Source organism: Lutra lutra, chromosome 1 (assembly GCF_902655055.1).
Source record: "Lutra lutra chromosome 1, mLutLut1.2, whole genome shotgun sequence".
NCBI lineage: Eukaryota > Metazoa > Chordata > Mammalia > Carnivora > Mustelidae > Lutra > Lutra lutra.
This window is the reverse complement of record NC_062278.1, coordinates 37,584,875-37,604,568: the sequence shown is the minus strand read 5'-3', so window position 1 is coordinate 37,604,568 and position 19,694 is coordinate 37,584,875.

Genomic DNA, 19,694 nt, shown 5'->3' with positions numbered 1-19,694 from the left:
TGGTTTGGTATTTGCAAATTCTTTCATTTTTTTTTTTGTCCTGGAAGCTTTTAATCTCTCCTTCTATTTTCAATGATAGCCTAGCTGGATATAGTATTCTTGGCTGCATGTTTTTCTCGTTTAGTACTCTGAATATATCATGCCAGCTCTTTCTGGCCTGCCAGGTCTCTGTGGATAAGTCTGCTGCCAATCTAATATTTTTACCATTGTACGTTACAGACTTCTTTTCCTGGGCTGCTTTCAGGATCTTCTCTTTGTCACTAAGACTTGTCAATTTTACTATTAGGTGACGGGGTGTGGACCTATTCTTATTGATCTTGAGGGGGGTTCTCTGAACCTCCTGGATTTTGATGCTTGTTCCCTTTGCCATATTGGGGAAATTCTCTCCAATAATTCTCTCCAATATACCTTCTGCTCCCCTCTCTGTTTCCTCTTCTTCTGGAATCCCACTTATTCTAATGTTGTTTCATCTTATGGTGTCACTTATCTCTCGAATTCTCCCCTCGTGATCCAGTAGCTGTTTGTCCCTCTTTTGCTCAACTTCTTTATTCTCTGTCATTTGATCTTCTATATCACTAATTCTTTCTTCTGCCTCATTTATCTTAGCCGTCAGAGCCTCCATTTTTGTTTGCACCTCATTAATAGCTTTTTTGATTTCAACTTGGTTAGATTTCAGTTCATTTCTCCAGAAAGGGCTTTTATGTCTCCCGAGAGGGTTTCTCTAATATCTTCCATGCCTTTTTCGATCCCGGCTAAAACCTTGAGAATCGTCATTCTGAACTCTGTATATGACATATTACCAATGTCTGTATTGATTAGGTCCCTAGCCTTTGGTACTGCCTCTTGTTCTTTTTTAATTGTGGTGAATTTTTCCACCTTGTCATTTTGTCCAGATAAGAGTATATGAAGGAGCAATTAAAATACTAAAAGGGTGGCAAGAACCCCAGGAAAATATGCTTTAGCCAAATCAGAAGAGATCCCAAATCGTTGGGGGTTGGGAGAAACGGGATAAAAACAGGTTCAGAAAGAAAGAAAATAAAATAAAAAAAGAAAACCAATAAAGAAAAGTATAAAAAGGAAAAAATATATATATATATTAGATAAACTAGTTAAAAATGTTAAAAAAGAAAAGGGTAAAAGTTAAAAAATTTAGCAGAAGAAGAAAAAAAAATTGAAAAAGAGAAGAAAAAAAGTTAATTTAACTGCAAGGCTAAAGAATCATGGGGAGAAAGCCATGAGTTCCGTGCTTTGCTTTCTCCTCCTCTGGAATTCCGCCGCTCTCCTTGGTATTGAAACTACACTCCTTGGTAGGTGAACTTGGTCCTGGCTGGGTTTCTTGCTGATCTTCTGGGGGAGGGGCCTGTTGTAGTGATTCTCAAGCGTCTTTGCCCCAGGCGGAGTTGCACCGCCCTTACCAGGGGCCGGGCTGAGTAATCCGCTCGTGTTTGCTTTTGGGAGCTTTTGTTCCCTGAGCGCTTTCCATAGAGTTCCGGAGGACGGGAGTGAAGATGGCGGCCTCCCAGTCTCCGGCCCAGAGGAGCCGAGAGCCCGGGGCCCCACTCCTCAGCATGCCCCCAGAGAACAACGCCCAATGACTCCCGCCACCCTGGCCTCCGGCCGCGCTCGGAGCTGACCGAGCCTGCCACCGGTTCAAGGTATCCCCGAGCTGAGAGTCACTCCTCGGCTCTGTCTCTGTAGCCAGCTTCCCCGTTCTAATACCTGTGAGCTCTGCGACACTCAGACACCCCCGATCCTTCTGTGACCCTGCGGGACCTGAAGCCACGCTGACCCTGCGTGGGCTTCACCCCGGTTAAGCTTCTGGAGCGATGTTCCTCAACGGAACAGACTTTTAAAATTCCCGATTTTGTGCTCCGTTGCTCCGACGCTCGCCGGGCCCCGGCCCCTCCCCCCGTGGTCTATCTTCCCGTCGCTTTGGATTCACTTCTCCGCCAGTCCTACCTTGCAGAAAGTGGTTGATTTTCTGTTTCTGGAATTGCTGTTCTTCTTCTCTTTGATCTCCCGTTGGATTTGTAGGTGTTTGTAATCTTTAGATAAGCTATCTAGCTGATCTCCCGCTACCTGAAGTAGTCTCAGCCTGCTACTTCTCCGCCATCTTGATTCCTCTCCTGATAGTAATTTCTGATGATTGTTTCTATTTCCTTGGTGTTTGTCATGAGCTTTTCCCTTTCATTCATAATTTTATTAATTTGGGCCCTTTCTTTTCTTTTGGATAAGTCTGGCCAGTGGTTTATCAATCATATTAATTCTTTCAAAGAACAGCTTCTAGTTTCATCGATTTTTTCTACTGTATTTCCGGTTTCTAATTCATTGGTCTCTGCTCTAATCTTAATTGTTTCCCTTCTCGTGCATGGGTTAGGTTTAATTCATTGTTGATTCTCCAGTTCTTTAAGGTATAAATATAGTTGTGTATTTGGGATTTTTTTTTTTTTTAATTGAGGCTTGGATGGCTATGTATTTCCCCTAGGACCACCTTTGCAGTATCCTGTAGGTTTTGAACTGATGTGTTTTAGTTCTCATTGGTTTCCATGAATTGTTTAAGTTCTTCTTTGATTTTCTAGTTGGCCCAAACATTCTTGAGCAGGATGGTCTTTCGCTTCCAAGCATTTGAATTTCTTCTACACTTTTCTTGTGATTGAGTTCCAGTTTCAAACAACTGTGGTCTGAGAATATGCAGGGAATAATCTCAATCTTTTAGTATTGGTTGAGACCTCATTGGTGACCTGTATATGGTCTATTCTGGAGAAAGTTCCATTTGTGCTCAAGAAGAATGAGTATTCTGTTGTTTTAGGTGGAATGTTCTGTATTTATCTCTGAGGTCCATCTGGTCCAGTGTGTCATTCAAAACTCTTGTTTCTTTGTTGATTTTCTTCTTAGATGATCTATATATTGCTGAGGGTGGAGTGTTGAGGTCTCCTACTATTAACCCATTATTATCAATATTTCTCTATTTTGGATAACAGTTGGTTTATGTAGTTGACTGCTCCCATATTGGGGGCATAGATTGTTACAATTATTAGATCTTCTTGTTGGATAGATCCTTTAAGAATGATATAGTGTCCTTCTGTATCTTTAACTACAGTCTTTAGCTTAAAATCTAATTTGTCTCATATGAGAATTACTACCTCAGCTTTCTTTTGAGGTCTGTTAGCATGAAAAATGGTTCTCCATCCCTTACATTAAGTCTGGATGTATATTTAGGTTCAAAATGAGTCTCTTGTACACAGCATATGAATGTGTTCTATCTTTTTATCCAATCTGTAACCCTGTGCCATTTCATGGAGGATTTATGTTATTCACAATGAGAGTGATTATTGAAAGATGGTTTTATTGTCATCATGTTGCCTGTCAAGTCCTTGTTTCTGTAGATTATCTCTAAATTCTGGTTTGTTTGTTTTGTTTGTTTGTATGTTTGTTTGTTTTATGATCTTGGGGTCTTTCTCCTTTTATAGGACCCCTTTTAACATTTCTTGGAGGGCTGGCTTAGTAGTCACATATTCTTTCAGTTTTGGTTGGTCCTGGAAGCTCTTTATCTCTCCATACATTTTAAATGACTGCCTTGCTGGATAAAGTATTCTTGACTGCACGTTCTTCTCATTTAATACCCTGAATATGTCTTGTCAGCTCTTTCTGGCTTTCCAGGTTTCTGTGGACAGGTCTGAAATTATTCTGATGTTCTTCCCTTTGTACATAAGAAATCTCTTCCCCCTAACTTCCCTTAGATGTTTTCCTTGGTTCTAAGATTTGTGAGTTTTATTATTAAATGCCAAGGCATAGGTCTGTTCTCCTTGATCTTGGAGGGGGTCCTCTCTGCCTCTGGGACATGAATGCTTGTTTCGTTCCCCAGATTAGAGACATTCTTAGCTATGATTTGTTCAAATAAATCTAGTCCTCTCTCTCTCCACCCCCTCAGGGATCCCAATAATTCTGACATTGAAATGTTTGATGGCATCATTTATTTCTCTAATTTTGTTTTCATAGATTTTAAGCTGTTTGTTTCAGTCCTCCTTCTGTTCCTTCTTTTCTATCAGTTTGTCTTCCAGATAAATAATTCATTCTTCTGCCCCATTTACCCTAGCTGTTAGAGTATATAAATTAGATTGGATCTCAATGATAGAAATTTTAAGTTCTGCCAGATCAGCTCTCATTTCTGCCCTTATAGAATCTATGTCACCATTAATGGTTTTCTCCAACTTAGCTATTGTCCACATAAATGTTACCCTGAAGTCTGTTTCCCACATCTTACTTATATCCATATCAATTAGTTCTGTGGCAGAGGTCACAGTCTCTGAATCTTTCCTGCATTGGGGGCTCCTCCTCTTAGCCATTCTATTGAGGGATGGTTGAGGGAATGTACAAAATCCAAATTATTGACCACAATCCAAGCCAGATGCACCTGTTTTATAGGGACCTTATGGTTGTCAGCCTCTTGTTCTTCCAGTCTGTCTTCTGGGGAAGGGGCCTGCTGTGCTATTATCCAGGCAACCCTGTTTGGGCAGAGTTGCCCACCCCGCCTCCCCCATATGGGGGGAGAAATGGACTCAGAGAAAACTGGTTTTAGGAAACTGATTTTAGAAAACCAGAAAACTGGTTTTAGGGGTTTTTTGTTCTCTGGTGACTTTTCTTGGCAGGTTTCTGCATCTCTTCCAAGAGTCAGAGCAGAAGTGACCATATCCAAACCAGTATCTCAGAACAGAGAGATCACAGTCTGTTCTTTAATGCATTCTCCAGGCCACACTGTCTCTGTTTCTGTCTGTGCTGCTAAAAAATGCAACGTCCTGGGTTCTGAAATGTGTAACCCACAACAGCACTCCCAGCCCTTGCTTCCAGGCCCAGGCACATCTTTTCCCTTTGTTCTCCTAAAACTGTCAGCCACCCCAAGTTTGCTGGTGTACTCCCACATCTCCAGGTTTCATTCTGGGAGGTTGCCTTAAAAGTCCTTTCCTGGGGCACCTGGGTGGCTCAGTGGGTTAAAGTCTCTGCCTTTGGCTCAGGTCATGATCCCAGGGTCCTGGGATTGAGTCCCGAATTGGGCTCTCTGCTCAGCAGGGAGCCTGCTTTCGCCTCTCTGCCTGTAACTACTGGTCTGCCAGTTTGTGCCCAGTTCCCAGGGCTGGAGGCTTTTGCTTTCTGGTGGCACAGGATCCCAGAGGTTCCCACCTGCTTCTGTTTATCTTCCAATATCTGCATACAGAATCATAGCTCCCTGGTTCATACCTGGAAACCAACATCTGGAGGTGTTCTGTTTTTAAAGATCCAGATATATCTTCTTACATCTCAGGCTGATTTCATGGGTGTTCAGAGTGGTCTGGTAGATATCCAGCTCAATACATGGGACCTGTTGAAATAGGGTCCCTTACTCCACCATCTTTGTGACTCTTGTCATCATGTGTTTATTGAGCATCTCCTGGGTGAGCCAGTCTGCTAAAAGCTTTGGAAGATTCTACCAAAAGTGATCCCATTGTAAACTATGGACTTTGGATGATTTAGATGTCAGTGTAGGTTCTTCATTTGTAACAAATGTATCACTCTGGTGGGTGTGGAGGGGGAGGAGAACGAGGGTTTTGGTAGGGGAGGGGGCTATGCAAAAGTTGTCAGTACCACCAGAATCTAGGAGAAAAGCATGGAATAGCCCTCACAACCTTCAGAAGGAACCAATCCTTGACAACAACTTGATTTTCTTCATCTACATTCCAGAACTGTGAGAAAATAAGTTTCTGTTATTTTATGCCACCCAGCATGTGATACTTTGTGACAGCAGCCCTTGGAAACTAAGTATACAAAGTGTTGACTTCATATCATTTAAGTTATTGTTAAGGTGAAAAATCCTATGATGGATTAAAAAATTGGTTATCATAATAAGTGATATTTTAATAGAAGAATATATGAAGACTATGCAAAATGTCATAAGTATAATTTTAAAAGTTTTGGTAAGGTTCATATTCATAAATATACAGAATATTTAAAAAATCACAAGGTTTATGCATTTTAATTTTTTTTTAAGATTTTATTTATTTATTTGTCAGAGAGAGAGAGAGGGAGAGAGAGCAAGCACAGGCAGACAGAATGGCAGGCAGAGGCAGAGGGAGAAGCAGGTTCCCTGACGAGCAAGGAGCACGATGTGGGACTCGATCCCAGGATGCTGGGATCAGGACCTGAGCCGAAGGCAGCTGCTTAACCAACTGAGCCACCCAGGCGTCCCAGATTTTAATTTTTTTAACCATGTGATGCAAGAGTATACAAGTCACAAATTGACATAAAAATTGTTTCTAATCCTGTGAAACCCCCAAAACCAAATCAAATTAAAATGAAATTTCAAATTTCAAATTCAAATCAAATTCAAATGAAATTTAACAATCCTGAGTTATATCATGACCATAAGAAAAAAAAAATTCCCTAAAATACTAACAACCAACAAGTCAAAACAAAGCAAAAAAACTTGACTGAAAAGGACAGAATAAGAAATCACAAACAAAATTACTTGAAGGACACAAGATACACCAGAGAAAAAAAGTAGCTCCCAAAGAAGTTGAAATATAAAATTCTGAAAAGTTTTAAAATATTTTTTTCAAATTTGAAGTGACTAAAATAATATGAAAGTTAGAAAAGTTACTGATTAAAAAATAAATATTTAAAAATTAATTGATTTAACTTAAATATATAATATTAAAGCCATTATTTCAAAGATTACACTTAAGATAAAAATAAATATCTGGGGCACCTGGGTGGCTCTGTCATTAAGAATCTGCCTTCAGGGGCGCCTGGGTGGCTCAGTGGGTTAAGCTGCTGCCTTCAGCTCAGGTCATGATCTCAGGGTCCTGGGATCGAGTCCCGCGTTGGGCTCTCTGCTCAGCGGGGAGCCTGCTTCCCTCTCTCTCTCTTTCTCTCTGCCTGCCTCTCCATCTACTTGTGATCTCTCTCTGTCAAATAAAAAAAAAAAAAAAAAAAAAAGAATCTGCCTTCAGCTCTGTTCCTGATCCCAGGGTCCTGGGATTGAGCCCTGCATCAAGCTCCCTGTTCTGTGGCAAGCCTGCTTCTCCTTCTCCCACTCCCCACATTCCCTCTCTCACTGTGTCTCTCTCTCTGACAAATAAATAAATAAATAATAATAAATATCTACTAATAAACCTAAAAAGGAGTAACATATGTGCAAGTGAGAGATTATAAAATATTAAAGAAGACAAAAAATTAAAGAAAAAGAATTAGAAATTGTATTTATATATTGGGAGGCTCTTCAATTTTTTTTTTTCCCATTGGTTTTCTTTGTTTCTTGTTTTTGTTTAAATCCTAGTTTGTTAACATAAACTGTAATATTGGTTTCAGGAGTAGAATTTAGTGATTCCTCACCTACATATAACACTCAGTGCTCACTATAACAAGTGTCCTCCTTAATACCATCATGTATTTAGCCCATTTCCCACACACCTCCCCTCCAGCAATGCTCAGTTTGGTCTCTATAGTTAAGAGTATTTCTTATGATTTGCCTCCTTTTGTCTTTCTCCCTTTCCTCTATGTTCATCCGTTTGGTTTCTCAAATTCCACATATGGGTAAAATAATATGGTATTTGTCTTTCTCTGCCTGATTTGCTTCACTTACAATACACTCTAGCTCCATCCACATCATTGTAAATTACAAGATTCATTCTTTTGATGGCTGAGCAATATTCCATTGTGTATCTTATATAACACACACACACACACACACACACACACACCACCTTTTCTCAATCCATTCATGAGTCAATAGATATTTAGGCTCTTTCCATATTTTGGTTATTGTTAATTGTGCTGCTATAAATATCAGGGTGCATGTGTCAATTCAAATCATTTTTGTACATTTTGAGTAAATACTTAATAGTGTATTTGCTGGGTTATAGGGTAGTTCTATTTTTAACTTTTGAGGAAACTCCACATGATTTTCCAGCATGGCTGCAGCAGTATGCAGTACCCCCAACAGTGTAAGAGGGCCTCCTTTTCTCCACATCTTCACCGACATCTAGATTTAGTCCATATCCATTCTAAACCCCATCTAGTTTTTTGTTTGTTTGTTTCAGAGAGACATACTGCATTGACATACTACATTTAAAAGATGCAGAAAGCAAAAGCCAAGAATAACAAGGGGTTCCTGAGCAGTTGTGAGAGAATGTACCTAAGCAAAAACAGGTAATGATTATGCAAATATAGTTACTAAGATAATGTGTTACTCATACAAGTATAGGCACACAACATCATAAAATAGAGCCTCTTGACTTACGGATATATGTTTCATGAAAGAGGGGGCACTAGAGATTAGTGGGACATCTTCTAATGAAGATACCAAAAACAAACAATTTGAAGAGGCACTTCATAGATAGGAATATTAATAGAAAATAAATATTTGAAATATTTAAACATATTTCATTAGTCAACTAGAAAACATAAATTAAAACTGTAATTTTATACCTCTTTATGAACACATACCAGTTCACAAACTCTGAAAGTATGATAATACCACCAATGGTTAAGAAACTGGAAGAACAACATATTTATACACTTCCAGTGATGTAAATTTTTAAAACTACTCTTATATTTTCTAATAACATTGACAACAAACATATATTAAAACCGAGAAATCCTATTTCTCCATGTATTGGGGTTGGCAGATATGCACCTGGCAACCATAAATAAATTGTTCATAGTAGCATTATTTGTGATAATAAAAAATATATAAATAGTTAAACTATTCATGAGCATTTGAATTTATGAATTTGGCATATTTTTAATATAATATTATTAAACAATGAACATAGATGAGTTGTAGATATATTTCAAAAATGAATATTTCAGTCATAGATGAATGTATTTTTGTCTGTTCTATATGTTTATAAAGCTTAAAACAAAATATTTAAATTTTTTTAGGAATAAAAATTTTGTGGTAAAACTATAAAAAATTAACAATGGCAAATGAAATTCTATTTTAATAGTGATTTTGAAATATAATTTACATATCATAAACTTCCTTAATTTAAAGTATAGTTTATGAGTTTATTACATTTATACAATTGTGCAATCATTATCACAAGCAAGTTTTAGTACTCTTACCTTACTCCATTCTTACCTTTGTGATCTCCAAAGTTAAACCATGTCTCCAACCACAGGCCCAGGTAATGAAAGATTTTTTTTTTCTGTCTCTACAGTTTTGCCTTTTTTATAAATTACATATAAATTGAATCATATAATCTGTTAGATTTTATGTCTGGCTCTTCTTATTTAGAATATTTTTATGATCCATCTATGTTACTGTGTTTATTGGTGTTCCCTTCTTTTTACTGCTGTGTTGTATTCCATTTATGTGGGAGGCCGCAATAAGGCTTGAGATGAGGACCAAACCAGGCCCTGACTTAAAGTCCGAATAACTTAACAAAAGGTTTAGGACGGGAAAAGTTGAGTAGCACTGAGAAAGGGTCTGTGCTATGTGTTGTTCACTTGCCTACATGACTTCCCACATGCTTGCTAAACAAATGAGAACAATTTGGTTGGGGTCAATAGTTCATGGCTGGTCCTTGCTGCCCTAGTACAGCCCATAAATTACTTTCAGGTTTGCTGTATCAATATTGAACAATTGTACTGGCATCAGCCACTTGGTGTCATGAGGTCTGCTTATAGTTAAATGTGAAACTTATTATGGGAACTCGTGGTTGTTTAACTAGACACAGATGTATTGCTTCTCCTATTGTAATATCACTATATATATGGTCTTAATGCTTTGAATAAACTTAGCACTGTTGGACATCCTCCTCAGTGCTCCTCCTGCCCCCATCTCTCTGCTTCTTGAGTTCTTTTCTTCATCCTCTTATCCTCACGTTCCTGGTTGATTTGTCACGCCGGCCTTGACACATTTAAGAGAGGTTGCATTGACTCTATAAACCAATTTTAAGATAACTCTCAGATAATAGTAATACTGAGACCTCCAATTCATATATATAATATATCTCTCCATCCATTTTGGGCTTTTTTTTTTCTCTCAGTAATGTTTTATACACTTAATTGATTTGCTAATTTATTCCTATATATATTTTTTTGTCAGGCTATAGTTGACTTAATTACCTTTCATTTCATTTTTTTTTAAAGATTTTATTTATTTATTTGACAGAGAGAAATCACAAGTAGGCAGAGAGGCAGGCAGAGAGAGAGGAGGAAGCAGGCTCCCTGCTGAGCAGAAAGCCCGATGTGGGGCTCGAACCCAGGACCTGGGATCATGACCTGAGCCGAAGGCAGCGGCCTAACCCACTGAGCCACCCAGGCGCCCCTCATTTCATTTTTTTATTGTTAGTAATATATTTAAATACAATTGGTTTTCATATATTTATCATGTATCTTATGATCTTGCTTAATTCACATATTAGTTCTATTTTTTTTTTTTTGTAGGTTTTTAGGACTTCCCACATTCAAGATGGTGTCATTCAGAAATAATGAAGGTTTTATTTCTTCATTTTCAATCTTTATATTTTTATTTTTTTCTTACCTTGTATCAGCTAGGTAATTTAGTACAATGTTGGATAGAATTGATAAGAACAGAGACCCTAGCTTTGTTCTTCTTTTTAGTGGGAGAGTTTTCAATCTTTCATATTTAGTATGATGTTAGCCTCAATCTTTTTGTAGGTGCTCCTTATGAGATTATGGAAATTCCTTCCCATTGAAAGTTTTCTGAGAGTTTTATCATGAATGAATGTTTTATTTTGTCAAATGTTACTTTAACTCCTTTATGCTCTCAAAATGACTCATTAATTGAATATTTATTATCCTTATCTTGCAATCCTCTTGGTCATAGTATATTATTATTATTAATAGATATTGTTGGCTTTCTTTGTGAATATTTTGTTAAGAGTTTGTTTATCAATGTTCATAAAGGATATTATTTGGATTGTAGATCAAGTATCAGGAAAATTGTTTTTTTGTATTATACTTTTTGCTACTTTTAATTTTTTTTTAAAGATTTTATTTATTTATTTGACAGACAGAGATCACAAGTTGGCAGAGAGGCAGGCAGAGAGAGAGGAGGAAGCAGGCTCCCTGCCGAGCAGAGAGTCCGATTCAGGGCTCGATCCCAGGACCCTGAGATCATGACCTGAGCCAAAGGCAGAGGCTTTAACCCACTGAGCCACCCAGGTGCCCCGACTTTTAATTTTTTTAAAGATTTTATTTATTTGTCAGAGAGATAGAGCAAGTGGTGGGAACAGCAGGCAATGGGAGAAACAGGATTCCCGCTGAGCAGGGAGCCCAATACCAGACTCGATTCTAGGACCTTGGGATCATGACCTGAGCCAAAAGCAGATGCTTAACTGACTTATCCACCAAGTGTCCCTGTTATTTTTAATTTTTAAAATAAACCATAATAATAAAAATGATCAATAGTGGGGAAAAATACTTGCAAACCTACAGGTAAATCATATAAATCTTGACTATTACTTTAAAAAACGGAATGACTACATTGAATGAGACAAACTAAAAGCAAAGAAATTAAACTGGACCATTAAATGGGGAGACTTTGTTTTTAAATACTCTAAGGTCTTTGAATTGTTGAAGAAAAAGGTTTTGCTTCTTGGTTACAAGGTTTTCCTTTATAGGCACTTGCAATGCAGAGTGATTTCTGCTCCTGCATGAATGGCTTCTACTGTCTCCTGCTTGGGCAGCAGTATTCAGTGGCCAACACCTTCCCTGTCACTCTAATTTGGGTAGTTTATTAGTTTTCCTAAATTGCCGTAAAAAAGTCCTGCAAACTGGAATGGCATAAAACAATGGAAATTTCACAGGTCTGGAGGATAGGAGTCTGAAACAAAATCTCAGGATGGCCTTCTGGATCCTGTAGAGGCAATTCCTTCCTTGATTTTTCTAGCTTCTTATGTTAGCTGGCAATCCATAATGTTCTTTGGCTTTTGGTACAACACTGCAATCTGCCCCCCTCATCATACAGCCATCTTTTTCCTGAGTGTTTTTGTATCTTCACATGCTGTACTCCTTGTGTCTCTCTCTTTTTCTAAGGACTGAATTAAGGGCCCACCCTATTCTAGGTTGTCCTTGTGTCAGTTCAGCTAATTACATCTGCAAGGACATTTTCTCCAAATAAGTTCACATTAACAGATTAATGTATCTTTTTTGGAAAACACAATTCAACCCATACCCAGATGTTATTTTCAGTGAAACCCTTCTCATATCTCTCTCTGCTTTGAGAATAGATTTCTGACAAGTTACAAAAGGATGGTTTACAGCAAATTTCATCACTATGTTACCACACCAACTTCTCTGCCTTCCACTGAGGGTTGTACTTCAGTAGGAATGGAGTGGAGCCTCTTCTTTGAACACTTCATCTCAGCCTTAAGTTTAGTGGTGTATTATAATGCATATGTATAACAATATATTAGAATGTATTGTATATGACATGACATGATATATTATATCTGGTATTCCTATATTCTTTAGAGTTCTATTTACTTTCTACCAGCCAATCTTTGTAATTTGAGCCCCCTGTTATGATTGTTTATATTAAATATTTTCTATTCAAATTATACTATTTTCTCTCTTTGGATTGTAACCACACTTATATAATACTAAAGAGATATAAAATAGTATAGAACTTGGGGCACCTGGGTGGCTCAGTGGGTTAAAGCCTCTGCCTTCAGCTCAGGTCATGATCCCAGGGTCTTGGGATGGAGCCCCGCATTGGGATCTCTGCTCGGCGGGGATCCTGCTTCCTCCTCCTTCCTTCTCTCTCACTCTCTGCTTGCTTCTCTGCCTACTTGTGATCTCTGTCTGTCAAATAAATAAATAAAATCTTTAAAGAAAATCGGGGCGCCTGGGTGGCTCAGTGGGTTAAGCCGCTGCCTTTGGCTCAGGTCATGATCTCAGTGTCCTGGGATCGAGCCCTGCATTGGGCTCTCTGCTCAGCAGGGAGCCTGCTTCCTCCTCTCTCTCTGCCTGCCTCTCTGCCTGCTTGTGATATCTCTGTCAAATAAATAAATAAAATCTTTAAAAAAAAAAGAAAAAGAGAATAGCATAGAACTTATAAATAAAAAAGTGAAGAAGGAATATAGAAATATTATCTTGAGCACATTCCATGAAGTCAGCAAAGCACAAGAAAAGAAACAAGCTTTATATGTTAGTGGTGTTTAAGATAGATAAAATCAAGGAATTCAGTAATGGCAATTGATGTGTATATTTAAATCACCTAAAAAGAGAAAAACATTGTAGTGGAATGAAAGAAAAGCAACCAAACCAATAACAACGAGTTACTTACTTTCTATAGGAAATGCTCATCTAAAAAAATATTTTTATGTTTTTAAAGATTTTTGTTTATTTATTTATTTGACAGACAGAGATCACAAGTAGGCAGAGAGGCAGGCAGAGAGAGAGGTGGAAGCAGGCTCCCTGCTGAGCAGAGGACACTATGTGGGGCTCTATCCCAGGACACTGGGATCATTACCTGAGCTGAAGGCAGAGGTTTTAACCCACTGAACCACCCAGGTGCCCCTAAAAAAATCTTTTTAAATAATAACTTAAATTTTAAAATAATAAATAAATACATAAATAAATAATAGCTTAAAATAATAACATAATATATCTCAGGAAAAATTAAAGAAACAAAGTAAAATAAATCTAATGCTTTTATTACCAAGATAAAATAAAAATGACATTGTGTATTTAAAATGCCAAAATAACCTTAAAGGTATCTAAATTCTTGTCTTGTAATCAAAGTGAGAAATTGACAAATTTATAAACAAAGTAGAAGCACTACTCTTATCTCATCACCTGACACATCAAACAAGAGAGAATTTATTAAGGATATAGTTTATTAAAATACAAAATATACCAGAAAGCTTTAATTTTCAACTGAGTATCTCAATAAATTTTCAAAAAAATCAAACACACTTTTGCAAACATTACCTGGATCAAGGAGCTGTATATTATGAATACATCAGAAGGGGACTCTTATATCACTAACCTCCTCTCCAATAATGACCACTACCTTGATTTTTAGGAGTATAGATAAGTTTTGATTGTTTTTTTTTTTTTTCTGTATATAAATAGATTCATGAAGTGTGTGTTTTTTTAATGTTTTTCTCTGGCTTCTTTGGCTCAACATTATGCTTGTAAGATCTATAAATATTTTTGCAAGTACTTGCAACTCATGTAGTTTTATTGCTTTACAATATTACATTGCTTAAATGAATCATAATTATTTTTTTAAAGATTTTATTTATTTGACACAGAGAGGGAGATTACAAGTAGGCAAAGTAGGCAGAGCAGCAGGTGGGGGTGGGGAGCAGGCTCCCTGCTGAGCAGAGAGCCCGATGCTGATCCCAGGAGCCTGAGATCATGACCTGAGCCAAAGGCAGAGGCTTAACCAAAGAGCCACCCAGCCACCCCTTGAAAAATATTTTTAAAGTATTTTTAAGTATTGGAGAAGATTTTAAGCCACTGAGCCACGCAGGCGCCCCTGGATCATAATTATTTATTCATTCTGGCTTTGATGAACATTTGTGTGATTTCCAGAGTAGTTTTCTCACAAGTACCAAGTATATTGAAACTTTTATTATGTGTCATTGGGAAACAGATGTGTACATTTTATTTGAGCTATGCCTAGTAATGATATATATTGCTGCGTCATAGGGTTGGCAGATGCTTGACTTTAGGTTATAAAGCTGGAGAGTTCTGAGAATACTTACTGATCTGTATCCTTGTCAACATTAGGATTTTGTGCTATGGTTTAATTTAGTCATCAAATTCAATCTTCATTCCCATGATCACTAAGGAAGTAGAGCACCTTTATATACACAGGGCTTTGTCCATTTGGTAGTCCCATTTTGTGAAGTGTCAGTTCAAACCTTTTCCTCTTTTTTTTTTTTTTAATTAATGCATGTATTTTTTTTTCTTCTTAACTTGTATGGGTTCTTCAGAAATTCTTCACACAAGATCTTTTTCTCTGAATTATGTGCTTAAAAGTGTCTTTTGATACAGAAGTTAATTTTAGTACAGTTCACTGTATCTTTATTTTTCCTTTAAGTTTAACCTTTTTGTTTCCTATTTGAGAGAACTGATTACGCCAATATCACTATGATATATTTTTGGGTGTCTCCTAAAAGTCTTATTACTTATTATTTTGCCTTTACACAATTAGATCTAAAGATCATATAGATTTTTTTTTGTACGTTGTGATTTAGAGGTCAATATATGTGTGTGTATGAATGTGTGTATAAATATGTCTGTGTGTGTGTGTGTGCACCTTTTTGTATGACTATCCAATTGGCACAGTTCCATTTATTAAAAATGCTATCCGCAACCCTTTTAAATGGTATTATTACTATTTTTGTAATTCAGGCTCCCTTGGGTCAATTTCTATAGTCTCTCTAATTCCATTGGTAAGATCATATTTCCTTGTACCAATGTTATCCCACCTTGTTTCCATTCTTATAACTTTACTGTCAGTCATTCTGCCTGATACTGTTGTATATAGAAGATTTGACCAAAATATTCAACATTTTTGATCAAATGGGCATATAGTCATCATTACATCCAAACATTAAAGAATTTTAAATTAATTTTAAGTACACATGGAAAATTATTTTTTAAATCATCTTAGTCTAAAGATAGTTTATCAGGAATTACAGCAGACTCTATCATACAAAATATTTCTCTGAGTGCAGTTTAATAAAGTTATAAAATAATAACAAAACAAAAACAGATTTAATTTTGGAGACTCCCAACCACAAGGTTAAATAATTTATGATGTAAAACAACTTAAGAGGAATAATAAAATATGTAGAGCTGAAAAATAAAAGAATAAATACCAAATGTGTAGCATGCATCTAAAGCAGCAGTGGTACTTAGATAGAAATATAAATATTACATAAATAAAATGTAAAAAAAAAAGATGGATTTAATTTAAATGAGCTAAGCATTTAAATAAGGTTAGAAAGCCAAAAACAAAAACAAACAAACAACAACAAAAAAAACAATAAACCCAAAGAAAGTGAAAGGAAAAACAGAATAAAGCCAAAAGCAGCTACAACTGCTTTTGTAAAACCAAGAATCATTAGGTGAGATAAAAGCAATTATGAACAGATTTGTTGATTCAAGCAATCTTCACAAATCCCTGACTAATGTGTGCTGTTAGCCCCACTTCATAGAAGAAAAAGCTGAGCCCTGGAAAGAGTCTTAAAACCGCTTACTTTGAATAATTGGTGTAGGACTGGAATAAAAACCCAGCTCTAGACCAAAAGTTTGTACTTATTTGAAGAGAATTCTTAATTGGACATCTCCATAAATATCATTATTATTTTAATAAGAAGACATCACCAATATTTAACAAGTCCAATTTTGGGTAGGTAAGGATTAGAAAAGAAAAATAATACTACAATCCCTAAGAGTAAAAGTATCAGTAATGATGATTCTCTTTTGGAAGAATTCATCCTCCAGCAAAACAGCAGATGGATAAATGAGAATGGACCACACAGAAGCAGACATGTTCTAGGTGAATACATGTGAAAATATCCTCCCTGATTAGACTTCTCTAAATATAAATCTTCTTATGTGGGTGATGATATTTAACTAAATGTATAAACACTAATCATTGATTTCAAATAGAATACTATTTTAAAAAATAGCAAAAACATTGTGTAAAGGCCCTTTTGAAAAGACAGAGCAAATTGGCAAGTGTTTTACTGAAATGTTACACTGAAATTGAATGCCCACCACTTACTTATCTATAGTAGTCAAGACATAAATATTAGGCAGCTACAAGCAAAGAGAAGAAACCAGTTTTTTGTGGATTGTAGGGACTGGAAAAGAAATTCAAACAAAACTGTGCTTATAGGTTGAGTAGATTATGCCCACATTTTTGTAGAAGATGGATGTTGTGTAGGTCTGAATTTAAGCATAAATCACTAAAATGTAAACACTTTAAGTAATACTAAGGGAAAATAAATCTTGCTGCTGCTTCTCCCTCTCTCTCTCACACACAATCATACTTCTTTGGAAATCTAATTATTTCAAAGAACTTAATGAGCCCATTTAAATATTCTCTAAAATATAATCAATCAGATAAAAGCAAATCACATATGTTAACAGACATGAATTCTAGATCTATTTTCCAAAAGGAAATAAGTTTTGTTCATTCAGCCTTAAGGATTTGTCCTTAAACTAAATGAAGAGCAGTCACATAGAAGATAATTCTAAACTTATTTGTTCACAATACCATGTCCAGAAATTCAAGGTATTTAGAATGTTTCAATAAAATATGAGCAGGGTTACAGCTAGAGAATGAGTTACAGCTTCTCTTAAAATTCTTCTCAAAGAGATTCTCCTTCTCTTTTATTTTGATTTTGGCTTTTTCCAATCTAGGCTATTAATGTATATTTGTCAGAGATTTGTTTAAATGTTTCCTTTAAAGTTTTATAATGGGGGGGCCCTGGGTTGTTCAGTTGTTAATCTTATGCCTTTGGCCCAGGTCATGATCTCAGGGTCCTGGAATCCAGCTCCATATTGGGCTTCCTGCTCAGTGGGGAGACTTCTTCCTCTCCAGCTCCCTGTGCTTGTGTTCCCTCTCTCACTATCTCTGTCATAAATAAGTAAAATCTTTACAGAAATAAAGTTTTATAATGACAAATTAAAAATGTAAAATTATAATTCTAATATACCTTAGATTATGACATAGCTTAATTTCATTGAAAATTCTGGTCACTAAGAAGCCTACAAAAATAGAACTACCCATCGTCCCTGTACTGGTACAGACTTGCAAATTTATTCTATTGTGGGGGGAAAGACATAAATTTAATTCCTCTTCATTATTTGAGACCATGTCAGTGTAGCTTTTCTTTTTTTATAAATATACAGATGACTAAATGAATCTGTGATACTAATTCAAGCATACAACAATAGAGACATTAAATGATATTAAATAGCCTAAAGTGTAAAATTATCAAGGGCAAATGTTAGAATTAAGTCAGATCAGCTTTACAAATTTGATATAAGATAACAGTGGTAGTGGGTTAAAGGAATATTTCATAAGTTTTTATTCAAAAAGATAGATAGCAAAAAAAAAAAAAGAAAGAAACTATTTACTTTTAGTTGCACACAACAATAAAATAACCAGGAATACACATTATAGTATTTTATTCTTAAACTTCTTAAACTAAACTTCTTAATTAAACTAAACTTATATATACATATAATATATATATATAATAGATATCTATTATATATCTATTATATATACTATATAAAATACTATAGTATTTTATTCTTAAACTTCTTAAACTAAACTTCTTAATTAAACTAAACTTAAACTAAAGTTTAAGAACTTTATTCTTGTGTTCTAAGAAGAAAGAAATTAAAGAAACCGGCCTGGAAATAATACAACTGAAAAGAAAATGGAGCCATATAGGAACTTACAGTGCTACAGAGGAAAATGTTTTCTCTCTTCTGTCATAATTTCTGAAAGTTTTTTTCCCCAAAACCACGTGACATGTCTTTAGGAATATTGCCCCTTATGGTTTTCTTCACTTTGCACTTTTTAAACCTAATTACTTCTCATAATGTTGTTCACTTTTTTGCTTAGTATACCTGACAAGATCATGACATTTACGCCCTTCCCATTCCCACCCACGTGAACATTTCTAACTGGATTTACCTTAGCATTCCTTAATAATGAATGTGATAATGATCCAAAACCCTCAATACAGAGCTCCAGCCAACAAACCCATACAAGTTGATTGACAGTGCCACATAGGTGCTTAATATAAGTTGTTTCTTACTGCTATTCAATCAGCCCTTCCAACTATATAGCAATCTCTGAATGTTTCTATCAAGTCTTTACAGTTCCATGTTTCCTTTTAATGGGTATGTAATAAAAAGGTATTCATAGTAGAGAAGAATAGAGAAGAAATGGACTAGAACCCAATAGTAATCATATTTTCTAATGTTTTAACTCATGTGTATCCACTATCTTTGGCCACCAAATGTTTTTGATTCTCTCCAGAGCACTCACAGGATTGTCCATCCTTACTCCTTTGAAGTTGGATTTAGGTAAGTTTAATGCAGTGGTTCTCAAGCTTTACTGTGCATCTGAATCTACTGAAGGGCTTGTTAAAACATAGATTTCTAGACCGCAGCTCAATATCCAGATGACTAAATGAATCTGTGATTTTCATCACCTAGGAACTTGTTAGAAATACGCTAGGTATGGGGCGCCTGGGTGGCTCAGTGGGTTAAAGCCTCTGCCTTCGGCTCAGGTCATGATCCTAGGGTCCTGGGATCGAGCCCCGCATCGGGCTCTCTGCTCTGCAGGGAGCCTGCTTCCTCCTCTCTCTCTCTCTGCCTGCCTCTCTGCCTACTTGTGATCTCTGTCTGTCAAATAAATAAATAAAATCTTAAAAAAAAAAAAAAAAGAAATACGCTAGGTATTTAACTACAATGGATGTTTAACTATCCAGAGTATTTATTTTTATTTTTTTAAAGATTTTATTTATTTATTTGACAGACAGAGATCACAGGTAGACAGAGAGGCAGGCAGAGAGAGAGAGGGAAGCAGGCTCCCTGCTGAGCAGAGAGCCCGATGTGGGACTCGATCCCAGGACCCTGAGATCATGACCTGAGCCGAAGGCAGCGGCTTAACCCACTGAGCCACCCAGGCGCCCTATCCA